The following is a 13,176-nucleotide window of genomic DNA, read 5'->3' on the forward strand; positions in this document are numbered from 1 at the left end:
TTGGACCAGCGTCCGTGCTGGACGTGCAGACCGCGTGAGACGACGCTTCATCCAGTCCCAAACATGCTCAATGGGGGACAGATCCGGAGATCTTGCTGGCCAGGGTAAGTTGACTTACACCTTCTAGAGCACGTTGGGTGGCACGGGATACATGCGGACGTGCATTGTCCTGTTGGAACAGCAAGTTCCCTTGCCGGTCTAGGAATGGTAGAACGATGGGTTCGATGACGGTTTGGATGTACCGTGCACTATTCAGTGTCCCCTCGACGATCACCAGTGGTGTACGGCCAGTGTAGGAGATCGCTCCCCACACCATGATGCCGGGTGTTGGCCCTGTGTGCCTCGGTCGTATGCAGTCCTGATTGTGGCGCTCACCTGCACGGCGCCAAACACGCATACGACCATCATTGGCACCAAGGCAGAAGCGACTCTCATCGCTGAAGACGACACGTCTCCATTCGTCCCTCCATTCACGCCTGTCGCGACACCACTGGAGGCGGGCTGCACGATGTTGGGGCGTGAGCGGAAGACGGCCTAACGGTGTGCGGGACCGTAGCCCAGCTTCATGCAGACGGTTGCGAATGGTCCTCGCCGATACCCCAGGAGCAACAGTGTCCCTAATTTGCTGGGAAGTGGCGGTGCGGTCCCCTACGGCACTGCGTAGGATCCTACGGTCTTGGCGTGCATCCGTGCGTCGCTGCGGTCCGGTCCCAGGTCGACGGGCACGTGCACCTTCCGCCGACCACTGGCGACAACATCGATGTACTGTGGAGACCTCACGCCCCACGTGTTGAGCAATTCGGCGGTACGTCCACCCGGCCTCCCGCATGCCCACTATACGCCCTCGCTCAAAGTCCGTCAACTGCACATACGGTTCACGTCCACGCTGTCGCGGCATGCTACCAGTGTTAAAGACTGCGATGGAGCTCCGTATGCCACGGCAAACTGGCTGACACTGACGGCGGCGGTGCACAAATGCTGCGCAGCTAGCGCCATTCGACGGCCAACACCGCGGTTCCTGGTGTGTCCGCTGTGCCGTGCGTGTGATCATTGCTTGTACAGCCCTCTCGCAGTGTCCGGAGCAAGTATGGTGGGTCTGACACACCGGTGTCAATGTGTTCTTTTTTCCATTTTCAGGAGTGTATATATATATACACCGGTGTGCAGACCCTAAGCACGAATGTAACTTTCACATGATGTGTCACTGCCAAGTATCGTATCTCGATGAAACTTGGACCATACACATAAAGTACTGCTGCGGTATAGAACAGAACGTAACTGAAACAAATACACAGTGAGACGAGCAGAACTGATACTTTTATCAAAGATCACGATTTGTGATGGTCCCTGGACGTTACTAAAGGAAGGACGTTGTTCTTAACATGCTGTGTGATCACCATGGACCGCAGTTCATGCTCTGCAAAGTGTTTTCATGCTAACCATAAGATTGGTAAGGTCCTTGTGGTTTGGCGTTTCAGTCCTCCACCAGTGCTATTGACAACTGCTGGATGGTCGTTGGCACATGTGGACATGTTGCAGCACGTCTCTCTGACACCTCCAACACCTGCTCTATAAGATTTATGTTCGGGGAATAGGCAAGCAAGTTCATTCGCCCGAAGAGCTCCTCCACCTAGGCAGTTCGACGCGATCGTTCGTTGTCATCCATAAAAGTGAAGTTATAGGGACGGAATACAGTGTCACAATGAAGTTGACCTGTAAGTGAACAGTGTTCAAAGTTTTGTAATTAAAAGTGACCATGCAATTTTTTACCTCGCCACGCCTTTGGTCCTGGACCTCCAAAGCGCTCAAGTTCGACCGTCCTGGGCATACCCTCAGAAGGCGAAAGATGGGAGTACGTAACGAACCCAGGAACAATGTCGAACTTGAATGAAATTTCTGCCATTTGACTGTAAATTTTAATATTCACTTATTTCACATTACCGTGATTTCAGCTTTGCAATACTGTCAAGGGAAAAGGTGAATCAAAATCAATAGAACATGCGAATCGTACAGTGCACTGAATAATGTGAAGCACATATGGGTCAGTGCATATTTAAAGAATATTACTTGCATATCATAAAATGTATCACCACGAAGAAAAACTATATTATTTAGATTGACGCTTGAAATAGCTGATATTAACATTAAGTTCAAATCAGGTTCTGACGAAGATATCATGCCAAAATTCGTTCTCAATATACCTATCCTAAAGTACATAGCAATACGATCTCTAAAACATCTGCGTAGATAATATTATTACAAAAAAGGAATGCACTCTCCCCCGATAACGTATCTTTGAAGCGATTTTCTCAAATTTTAACGTTAGTTGATGAAAGGACTTGACGCGTGAATGTCACAGCATAGTACTGGCCGTGATATCGTGATAGAGCGTATTAAAGTTTGTCTGCTGCACACAGTGTCAGCCGCTTTGTATACTTTTATTTTTTACTCATACCCTGTAATGAGACGCATGGTTTGTAAGACAAGATATTTATGTTGTAATAGTTGTATCACAACATTCGCTCCCTTCCCAATAACAAGCCCTTCTTAATAGATACATTGGCCCAGCACAGCGTCTATACCTTCTCCCTTAATAAAACGTTCCTCCAACCCTATAACACCAGCCAAACCTCTCCCTATATCTTCCACCGTATTGATACTTCTCTTCGCTTGATCAAAGGTGGAGCTGAGTCGGCCACCTGTTGTGCCACAGTTATACAATACTGCTACTGAAACACCTTATCCGTCATTTGCACCCAACCTAATCACCCCAGCCCATATGACTTTCTCACCAGCATAGACTACACCTTTTTCACCTATATTATTCCCGCATGGCTCAACATACAAACTAGATCGTCTGCAGGGATGCCGTCAGTTTACAGGCCCCTGCAAGGTCTGTATCCTACAGCCGATCCATCCTAAAAGTAACAACGTATTTCCTACCATCTGCCAATTTCTTCAGAAGCCTCAATACAGAAGTCCTCGACCTGATTCCAAGTAACTGCCTAACCCTTCGCCCTACCATCTCTGCACTCTACCTCATCCCCATACATGCGACCCCAGTCTCCATCCAGACATTGTCTAACGTTACTCAAGTGACAGCTGGAATAGAGTCCATAGATATCCAGACTGGAAATCACCAGCTAAGCTTCAAACAGGGCTACATCGCCCATGCCACGTCGCTCATGCACCAGACGCTGTACCTGCCCGTATTCCTACCAAGGCATCACCTCATTCTTCTCACACAATCAAAGCAATTTCTCTGAGAATCCCGCCGATTTTACCGCTCCTTTCTACGGTCTTGTGCCTTTTCCAACGACACAGTCGATTTCCCCATCATCAGATATTATTCTCGAGTGTCGCGTTCTTGTTGCGGGAGGGCGAATAGTGCAGCGTCTCAGGAACGCGATGGCCGCCGGGACGGAGTTGCGGACAGGCTTGGCCGGAGGTAGTCCGAAGGAGCAGCTGGAATTAGCAACATCTTCTGAGGGCACCGCCTCGGATCCATTTGATGCGGTGGCCGAGGCGTTAGTAGCTGGTGAGGCTGACCTGAAGTTCTTGTAGCTCGTCAGTTGCTGGAGTGACAAGAAGACGACAGTTCTGGGTGGAGCCACCCAAGAGCCACAAGAAGCCGGTGTGTGGGACGGTTTCCCGACGAGACGGCGGTCGGGATGGGGAGGGTCGCCATGTGGGGAACAACCTGGTGAGAGGCTGCTGTGTTTCCTGGTCTGACGCAGATATTTCAGTACAGGCGAAGGAACGTCTTTCGCGTGTTATAAAGATCACTACTTGAGTCCATTCGCTGACAATGGTGGCATCCTGATGGCACTGCACTTGAGGCGCTGCTCCGTGTTAAGTGCGAATCATCCACTGAGTATAGTCATTTCCAACCTACATCCTGCACGGAAGTCTGTCAGTACTATGCGAGTAGTTACTCATTGTTTACGGCACGCGGCACGGCGAAAGTGCGCTGTGAGGCAGAGAGAGGTAAATTATGTTGTTAGACGGTATGGTGGGGATTAAGTGTCTTAAGCAAAAACTGATTGTTTATCCCTGTGAGTGTGACCCACCTGCTTGTCCAGTGCTTCTAAGAGTTTATTGTGTTATTGATAGTACGGATTTAGCCTGTGGCTCACTCTTGTTGCATTAAGATATTGCTGTTACTGCTCTTACATATAAGAGCTGATTCATATGTTATCACAAAAGAAATTATTCAGATATAAGAATGGGTAGCTTGGTAGTGTTATTGGTAGCCGATGTTTTAGTTGTTTGGGGACGATATTAATAGCAGATCTAGGTGTAGTTAAAGGTTGTATTTACTGTTCCTAGGTAATATTAAGTATTCTTTCGTAAGTTTTACAGTTCTTATTTCTGGTTGTGGACGAGAGTCAGACTATGTAAATTGTTTTGTTGTTACGTCGTTTTCCCTAAGTGTCAAGAATGAATATGTTTTTGATTCGTATTCTGTTTCTGACTGAATGATATTTGTGCTTTTGCTTAGTTTAGCCCTATTTAATTTTTTTTCGGGCCACAGGAACATAAAGTTTTTATTATTATATGCCGTTTTCGATTCTGTTATTTCAAGTTCGGATGCTTACTGAAATAATTGTTATGTTCAGACCCACCTTTGCAAAACCGCCTGTTCGTACCCCACTCGCTACACACTCGTGACTGGAATGCGCCTACACGCCACAAGCAATGAAAGAGACACATCACGATTTATTGAATGCTAAAAACCGGTGCACTCTTCATTAACTCATTAACTCTGGAAAACATTCCATCGATCCACTTGCAGTTATTTCTTTCCACACTAACTCATCTTCCACAGCAACCATCCCCTACCTGACAACCAAAGCAATGCTGATGACTTTGCATCCTATCTCTCCCATAACATCTCAATACCTGCCGACCTTTGTTTTGATTGCTCCCTGTCTGCTGCGGTAAACAAACGCACGAATACCACTGTCTCATCCTGGCTCTTAGTTCCTAATGCTTGCATAACATACCACAAATAGAATGACATAAACCTATCACAGCAAGACATAAATAAAGTACCTCACAAAAAACGCAACATTTGCACTGGTCGAGAATTCATTACCTATCCATACGTAAAGGAATGCCCACCCTCCTTTGTACTCACATTTGCAGACTTTTATAACAATACTCTCTCCACGGGTTACTATTGTGAGCTGTGGAAAACCTCTCTTTTCTCAAATGGCAGAAACCTCCTATTGATTCCTCATATTAGCGCCACCAGCCTTAACTTGGTACATAACACTGCGCTGTCTGTGATAATGTTATTTATTCTGCTACCGGCTATGGTCTTAAACTACCGTCAACGACAGCTGTATGTTGTACAGCTGCCGTTGATGATGTTTTACGGTAGCAGAATAAACAATATTATCACAGACAGCACAATGTTATGCTTTTGTAGAGTGCTTACGTGCTGTTGACCACCGCCTAAGTAAGATGCTCAGCTTAGTAGTTAGCAAAGTCTTCGAATCCATCCTTTCCTGATGCATTCATCAATACCTAAACCAACTCCACCTTCTTGTAGTCAACGAGTGTCGTTTTTGTCCTATTTTCGTCTCTGATGGCCAGCTCCTATACCTTACCTATCCCATCAGACCGAGAGAGGTTGCGCAGTGGTTAGCACACTGGACTCGCATTTGAGAGGACGACCATTCAGACCCGCGTCCGGCCATCCATATTTAGGTTTCCCGTGATTTCTCTAAATCGCTACAGGCAAATGCCTGGATGATTCAAATGGCACGGCTCACTTCGTGTCCTATCCATGACACAAACCAAGCTTGTGCTCCATCTCTAATGACCTCGTTGTAGACAGGATGTTAAACCCAATCTTCCTCCCTTCCAGTACCACCATTACAACAACAGTAAATTGGTTATTTTTGTCTCCCTCGGCCTACAGAAGGCCTATGACAGTGTATGGCATTCCAGGCTCCTTTTCAAACCGCAGATTTACGAACCTTCAGTTAACCATGTCTGCCTAATACGTACTCCTTATCTAATCACCTGTCCTTCATCACCATTAACAATACGAATTCCAATACTTCCATCCCACTGCAGACGTGCCCTAAGTCTCTGTCCTCTCTCATCTCCTTTATCTTCTCTACAGAGCCCATATGCCCAAACTACGTCTGCCATTCCACCTACTTCATTATTCTGATGACATGGCTTACCTCGTCCTCTGCCCTACGCTCCAGAAATCCCAACGATTCCTTCCAATTGCACATCAATCCCTTTACATTTTGGTCTAACCAAAGGCTCCTCAAGATCAACCCTTCCAAAACCCGAGCGATAATTGCTGGACGAAACCATACCAACCCTCCATGACCTCTACCTTGCCATTTATGATTGTCTTATTCAGTTAACTAATACGCTTAAACATTTAGGACTAATCCTCGATATGCCGCTATTGTGCGTACTGGCTATCCAACCGAAAGCCTAGAAGAAATTATAACTTAAACAACAAACTAACCGATCTTGTAGATTGCACCCCTTACAAATTCTCCACAACTACAAGACCTTGATCAGTTCCATCCTTCCCTACGCAAATCTTGCATGTGTACGTGCTTCATGTAACGTCATTAAGCCTCTTCAAGTCCTTGAACGTCATGCGTTCTAGTTGACTTTCCTCATCCGTTTACATCGCCACGCATGGACCCTTTACCACCTCATCAGGTTCCCACCTCTCCCCAAATGGCTCTGAGCACTATGGGACTTAACATCTGTAGTCATCAGTCCCCTAGAACTTCACCTCTCCCCACTACCACTGAACATCTTCGACAACTTGCACCTTCGGCAAACTCGACCCAAAAACTTCTGTTGTTTCCTGTCTAATGCCGAAAGTCTACTTACACTTTCTCCCACCGCTACTTTTGCACAATCACCATATCCTCTCCCAATGAAACTCCAACCGTCTCTCTCTCTCTCTCTCAGACTATGAACTCCACCGCATTTACACACTCTGCCAAAATAAATCCGCCTCAAGCACTCCTTGTGTTCTGGGCTCCCTTCCGTTTCCCACCCCATCCTTTCCTACTCCATTTGCTTTGCTCCTTCCTTCATAACCCCTTTCCTCTTTACAAATTATGATCATACCGAAACCCCGAACTACTTCCTTCCTGTTTCACAATATCCACTTTTTCTTCGCTGATGCTATCCAACGTCCTCCATCCTTAAGTATCGTCATTGGCGCAAGATGAGGCCCTATGCTGAAGTCCGACCGTACGCCGAGAACCCCAGCAGGCTCAGGAATTGTGCCATGCCCCCGCTCTGCAACAGGTGTTTCAAGACACACTGACGGACAAAAAGTTGCAACACTGAAAAACAATTTATCTAGAGTAAAAAAGTTTCGGGAACACATTTGTCTAGCTGGCATGTTTAAGTGATTAACATAGCAAGATCACAGGTTATTCTAGCCGCGAGGTAAGCCATTGTAAATGCAAAATGCTGGTACATTAGTAACCAGTGTAACTGCCACAACGTTGAAAGCAGGCATGCAAACGTGCATGCATCGTGTAGTACTGGTGCCTCATGTCAGTTTGTGGGATGGAATTACATGCCTGTTGCACTAGGTTGCTGAACAGGGGTACAGCTAATGCTGTTTGTGGATAATGCTGGAGTTGTCGTCCGATGATGTTCCATATTCTGCTCGATTTGAAACAGGTCTGATGATCGAGCAGGCCAAGGTAATGTGTCGACACTCTGTAGAGCATGTTGGGTTACAACAGCAATTGGGCTAGTGTCATCCAGTTAGAGAACACCCCTAGAGTGTTTTTTACGAATGGCCGCGCAATAGGTCCAGTCAAAATACTGACTTACATATTTGTAGTCAGGGTGCATGGGATAGCTCCTGCTGTCGCACGAAATCGCTCCCTAAGCCATAGCTCCAGGTGTAGACCCAGTATCTAGTATGCAGACAGTTTAGTCGAAGGCCCTCAGTTGGCCTCCCAACCAACACGTGTCCGTCACAGGCACCGAGGCAGAACCAGCTGTCATCAGAAGACACAACCGACCTCTACCCTGCCATCAAATGAGCTCTTCTTTGACCCCAAGGAAGCCGCAAATGGCGATGGTTTAGGGTCAATGGGAATCACGATACAGGGCATCTTACTTGGAGCGATCTTTGATGTAACCGACTGGTAACAGTTCGTTATGTCACTGTGCGGTCAACTCGAGCTCAAATTGCTGCTACAGACGCAGTACGATGCGCCAGAGCCACACGCTAAACACGACGGTCTTCCCTCTCAGTAGTGCCATGTGGTTGTCCAGAGCCCGAGCTCCTTGCGGCGGTATGTTCCCGTGACCTCCGCTGTCAGCAGTCAGTGACTACATTCCTGATAAGTCTTTATGTAATATCGCAGATCGAATGTCTAGCTTCCTCTAGCCCTATTACACGACCTCATTCAAACTCAGTGAGGTTTTCTTAATAGCGTCTATACCGCGTTAGAGGCATTCTTGACTATTATCATCTCACGACCGTTAGAGTGTGATTTAAAGTAAATCTGATTTCTGTCCTTATCCGTTTTTGTCACACAACTTGGTGTTGCAATTTTTTTTACCTCAAACTTGGCCGGCTGCTTGGCGGGCCGCAGACGTGATATCAACTGCGGCAAAACTTGCCTTGTCTTATATAAAAGCCGGGGCTGCGCGGAGTGGCTGCGCGGTTTGAGGCACCATGTCACGGATTCAGCGGCCCCTCCCGCCGGAGGTTCGAGTCCTTCCTCGGGCATGGGTGTGTGTGTTGTTCTTAGCATAAGTTAGATTCAGTTAGTTTAAGTAGTGTGTAAGTCTAGGGACCGATGACCTCAGCAGTTTGGTCCCTCAGGAATTCACACACATTTGAACATTTGTATAATGAAGAGTTTACATGCCACACCGTCTGTCTTGCTATTCCACCTTCACCTCCGACGAACTTGTGTAGCCCTTGCCAACTCATACACCCGACAGCTTCGAGGGTGGACTGTCCCCGCCACCCTGACAACTACAAGAACGGCTCTCTTCCGCTTCCTCGTTCGTAGCGTGCATTGCACCCACCGACCGCTTCAGTTATCAAAAATGGTTCAAAGGGCTCTGAGCACTATGGGACTTAACTTCTGAGGTCATCAGTCCCCTATAACTTAGAACTACTTAAACTTAACTAACCTAAGGACGTCACACACACCAGTGGCCAAGGCAGGATTCGAACCTGCGACCGTAGCGATCGCGCGGTTCCAGACTGTAGCGCCTAGAACCGCTCGGCACCCCGGCCGGCTCTTCAGTTATCGCCCACCGTCCTGCCCTCCTCAAAGATCATACTCTTTCTTCTTCAGCAACAGGCGAACTTTCGCAGGACAGATCCTTCACGTTTTATTGACACTGACGCGTTTCTTTACAATATATTTTATATCGTCCTTTAAATACTTCAGTGTATTCCTCTTGTTTTGGTACTACCATTTTATAAATTCTGCTTCAAATTAAAAACGGAGAATATTGGTTTCATTTTATACAGGGTGTAACAGCAAGAGCCCCAAATGCCTAACTTAATAGCTACGAGCAGTTGTTAATGTTTGCTACTGTATAACACATCTACTGAACAAGTGGTTGTAGCTTTTAAGCATTTTAGAACCATGTTAGTTTTTCTTATTTTCTTTAAACTACGTCCTACCGAAGTACTGTAAGCAAAAAGCTTGCTGTAGAAGTGATTTTTTCACAGTATCGAAGACGAAGTAGTGCTCATTCTACTGAAAGTAAGCATTTTAGAGCCTATGTTTACTAGACATTTTTGCTGCCAGCGATATTTCCTGTCATATCTCTTAATATTGACCATTCCTTCTGGGATATCGTTTATAAAACATACCGTTATCTCACCTTATCAGTGTTTTTCAGTTCTGTTGTAAATATCTCTGCTTTTAACACCGTAATTTTTCGACGAATTGTTATTTGTCCATTGGTTGAAGAGCGTGTTGAATGTACTGCCTAGAGAGCATACCATGCCTGAGTGTGCGGTGAGGGGGATGAAATAACAATCAAGGAGAAAATTCTAACATTTATCGATGATATGTCATTCAGGCATGTCGGACAGTTTGTGACTTGTAGGTAACGTTCTTTAAATACTGTATGTAATGTCTTTTACAAGGTGTATCTGTAAAGTTCGGTGAATGGTGTCAAAAATTAAAAGAAACAAGAGTTGCGAATAAAATATCTTTACTGGCCTTCAAAGTGATCACTGTTAACTAGAAAACACCTCTGATATTGGTTGTAAGGCTCTTGTAAATTTCCACCAAACGTTAATTGTGGAATCGCTCGAAGCACCGTGGTCACTGAATCATTACAGATAATGAGACCTGGTGTTACTAATACGAGTCAGAGACCAATCAGCAGTTAATGGCATGCTGTTCATCGATTTCGCCGCTTCCAGAAATAATAGGTTGGCTGAGTAAATCCTAGTTTGAGATGACGTTGGTCGCTATTTTCGACAGCAGTTTGTACTCGAGGGACGTGGGAAAGATGATGAAAACAATGCCATTTGCTGTCACTGGGTCTCCGGATGGTACTTGTAGCACCACGTCTCGTTTCCTGTTACGATGCGAAGATCCAACAATGCGTGAAATCGATACCTCGAGTTTCCAGAATGAGATTTTTACTCTGCAGCGGAGTGTGCGCTGATATGAAACTTCCTGGCAGATTAAAACTGTGTGCCCGACCGAGACTCGAACTCGGGACCTTTGCCTTTCACGGGCAAGTGCTCTACCAACTGAGCTACCGAAGCACGACTCACGCCCGGTACTCACAGCTTTACTTCTGCCAGTACCTCGTCTCCTACCTTCGAAACTTTACAGAATCTCTCTTGCGAAAGGCAAAGGTCCCGAGTTCGAGTCTCGGTCGGGCACACAGTTTTAATCTGCCAGGTAATTTGATACCTCGAGTGATTCCACAAGCACTGTTTGTGAAAATTGCCAACAGATTTGGAACCGATTTCAGACGTATGTTGCAGCTAATGGTGGTTACAGTGAATGCCAGTAAAAGTATTGTGTTTGGAACCCTTGTTTCCTCCATTTTCTGAGAGCATTCACAGCACTTTCCAGACGCACCTCGCTTATTTTTTACATTACGCCCTCCACTGTATGATTCTCAGTTCACCTTTGCAGTTGATAATGGCTATAAAACTGAAATCACGATAGTATTAAATTCAGTGTTATAAAAATACACTGACAGAAATAGAATCATAACACCAATAAGGAAGTGTGCGACAGAAGCGTAAGTTGATAGGCGTATTTCTGCATCAGGAAGATGATGTTTGGCCAAAGTTTGTGCCATCCGTATAAGAATGGCGCTAATAGAGCGCCACTACAAGGATGCAACTGACATTTGCTTCAAACACACTCTCTAACGGTCGAGAGCGTTAGTTACCGTTGAGATCGGACATGGTGAGTTAGTCAAGAATGCCTTGAAGTCGGCAAAGACGCCATTGTTAAAACGTCACTGAGTTTCAACGAGATCTTGTGATATGACTATGAGACGCTGGATGTTCCTTCTGTGATATTGCAGAAATACTGTATATGATTCCTGGTAGCGATGATCACGAGAAGGTATTGCATCTGCAGCATCAGTTTTTGCAGCTGTTGGCACCAACATGACACAACGAACTGTTGCAAATCGCTTACTTCGAGGACAGTTCCGAGCAAGAAGCCCCGTAGCGTGCATTCCATTGACCCCAAACCATCGCCATTTGCGACTTTAGTGGTGTGAAGCGAGAGCTCATTAGAGGGTAGGGTGAAGGTCTACTGTGTTTTCAGACGAAAGCTGGTTCTGCCTCGGCGCCAGTGGTGGCAGTACGTTCGTTTGAAGGAGACCATTTTAGGACCTGCATCCAAACTGTCTACTTGCTAGACACATTGGACCTACATCTCGAGTTACTGTCCGGGTTGAGACGTCGTACGACAGCAGAATGCTCCTCTTGCCATACGAAATCACACCCACCCTAACAGCAAATTTGTACGTCAATCTGGTACTTCAACCTGCCATTCACGAACAGCGTCCCAGAGGACGTCTTCCAACAGTATAACCCAAGCCCGCATACCGCTGCTGTAACCCAACATGCTCTCAGGGTGTCGACATACTGCCTTGACCTGCTCGATCACCAGATCTGTGTTCGATCAGGCACATGTGGGACATCATCATCGGACTACAGCTCCGACATCATCGACCACCGGCATTAACCATCCTGTATTGACCGACCAAGTGTAACAGGCATCGATCTTCATCCCACAGACATTCGGCACCTGTACAACAGAATGTATGCACGCTTGCTTGCTTGTATTCAACATTCTGGCGATTACAACGGTTATCAAGGTACCAACATTACATTGTCGCAAATTTCTTCTTTCGCGCTTACATTAACCTACGATATTCGAATGATAAACATTTAAATACACTACTGGCCAGTACAATTGCTACACCTCAAGATGACGTGCTACAGACGCGAAATTTATCCGACGGGAAGATGATGCCGTGATACTCCGCAAATGATTAGCTTTTCAGAACATTCACACAAGGTTGGCGACGGTGGCGACAACTACAACGTGTTGAGATGAGGAAAGTTTCCAACAGATTTCTCATACACGAACAGAATTTGGCCGGCGTTGGCTGGTGAAACTTTGTTGTGATGCCTCGTTCAAGGAGAAGAAATGCGTACCATCACGTTTCCGACTTTTATAAAGGTCGGAGTGTAGCCCAGCGCGATTGCAGAATATGGAATCGGTGGGTTCAGGAGGGTAATACGAAACGACGTGCTGGATCCCAACGGCCTCGTATCACTAGCAGTAGAGATGACAGGCATCTTATCCGCATGGGTGTAAGGGATCGTGCAGGCACGTCTCGATCCCTGAGTCACCAGATGGGGACGTTTGCAAGACAACAACCATCTACACGAACAATTCGACGAAGTTTGCAGCAGCATGGACTATCAGCTCGGAGACCATGGCTGTGGTTTCCCTTGACGCTGCATCACAGACAGATGCGGCTGCGATGGTGTACCCAACGACGAACCTGGGTGCACGAATGGCAAAACGTTACTTTTCGGATGAATCCAGGTTCTCTTTACAGCATCATGATGGTCGTATCCGTGTCTGGCGACATCGCGGTGAACGCAAATTGGAAGCGTGTTTCGTC

The 13,176-nt window shown here is 46.3% G+C and overlaps 1 non-coding gene across 1 annotated transcript; it reads right to left on the reverse strand.

Annotated features, from left to right (window-relative positions):
- Positions 1-10,700: 10,700 nt before the first annotated feature.
- Trnas-uga (transfer RNA serine (anticodon UGA)) lies at positions 10,701-10,775 on the reverse strand. Its single transcript has one exon. It is a non-coding gene; the product is annotated as a tRNA-Ser (tRNA).
- Between the last annotated feature and the right edge of the window lie 2,401 nt (positions 10,776-13,176).

The sequence above is a fragment of the Schistocerca nitens genome, chromosome 6 (genome assembly GCF_023898315.1).
Source record: "Schistocerca nitens isolate TAMUIC-IGC-003100 chromosome 6, iqSchNite1.1, whole genome shotgun sequence".
NCBI classification, from domain to species: domain Eukaryota; kingdom Metazoa; phylum Arthropoda; class Insecta; order Orthoptera; family Acrididae; genus Schistocerca; species Schistocerca nitens.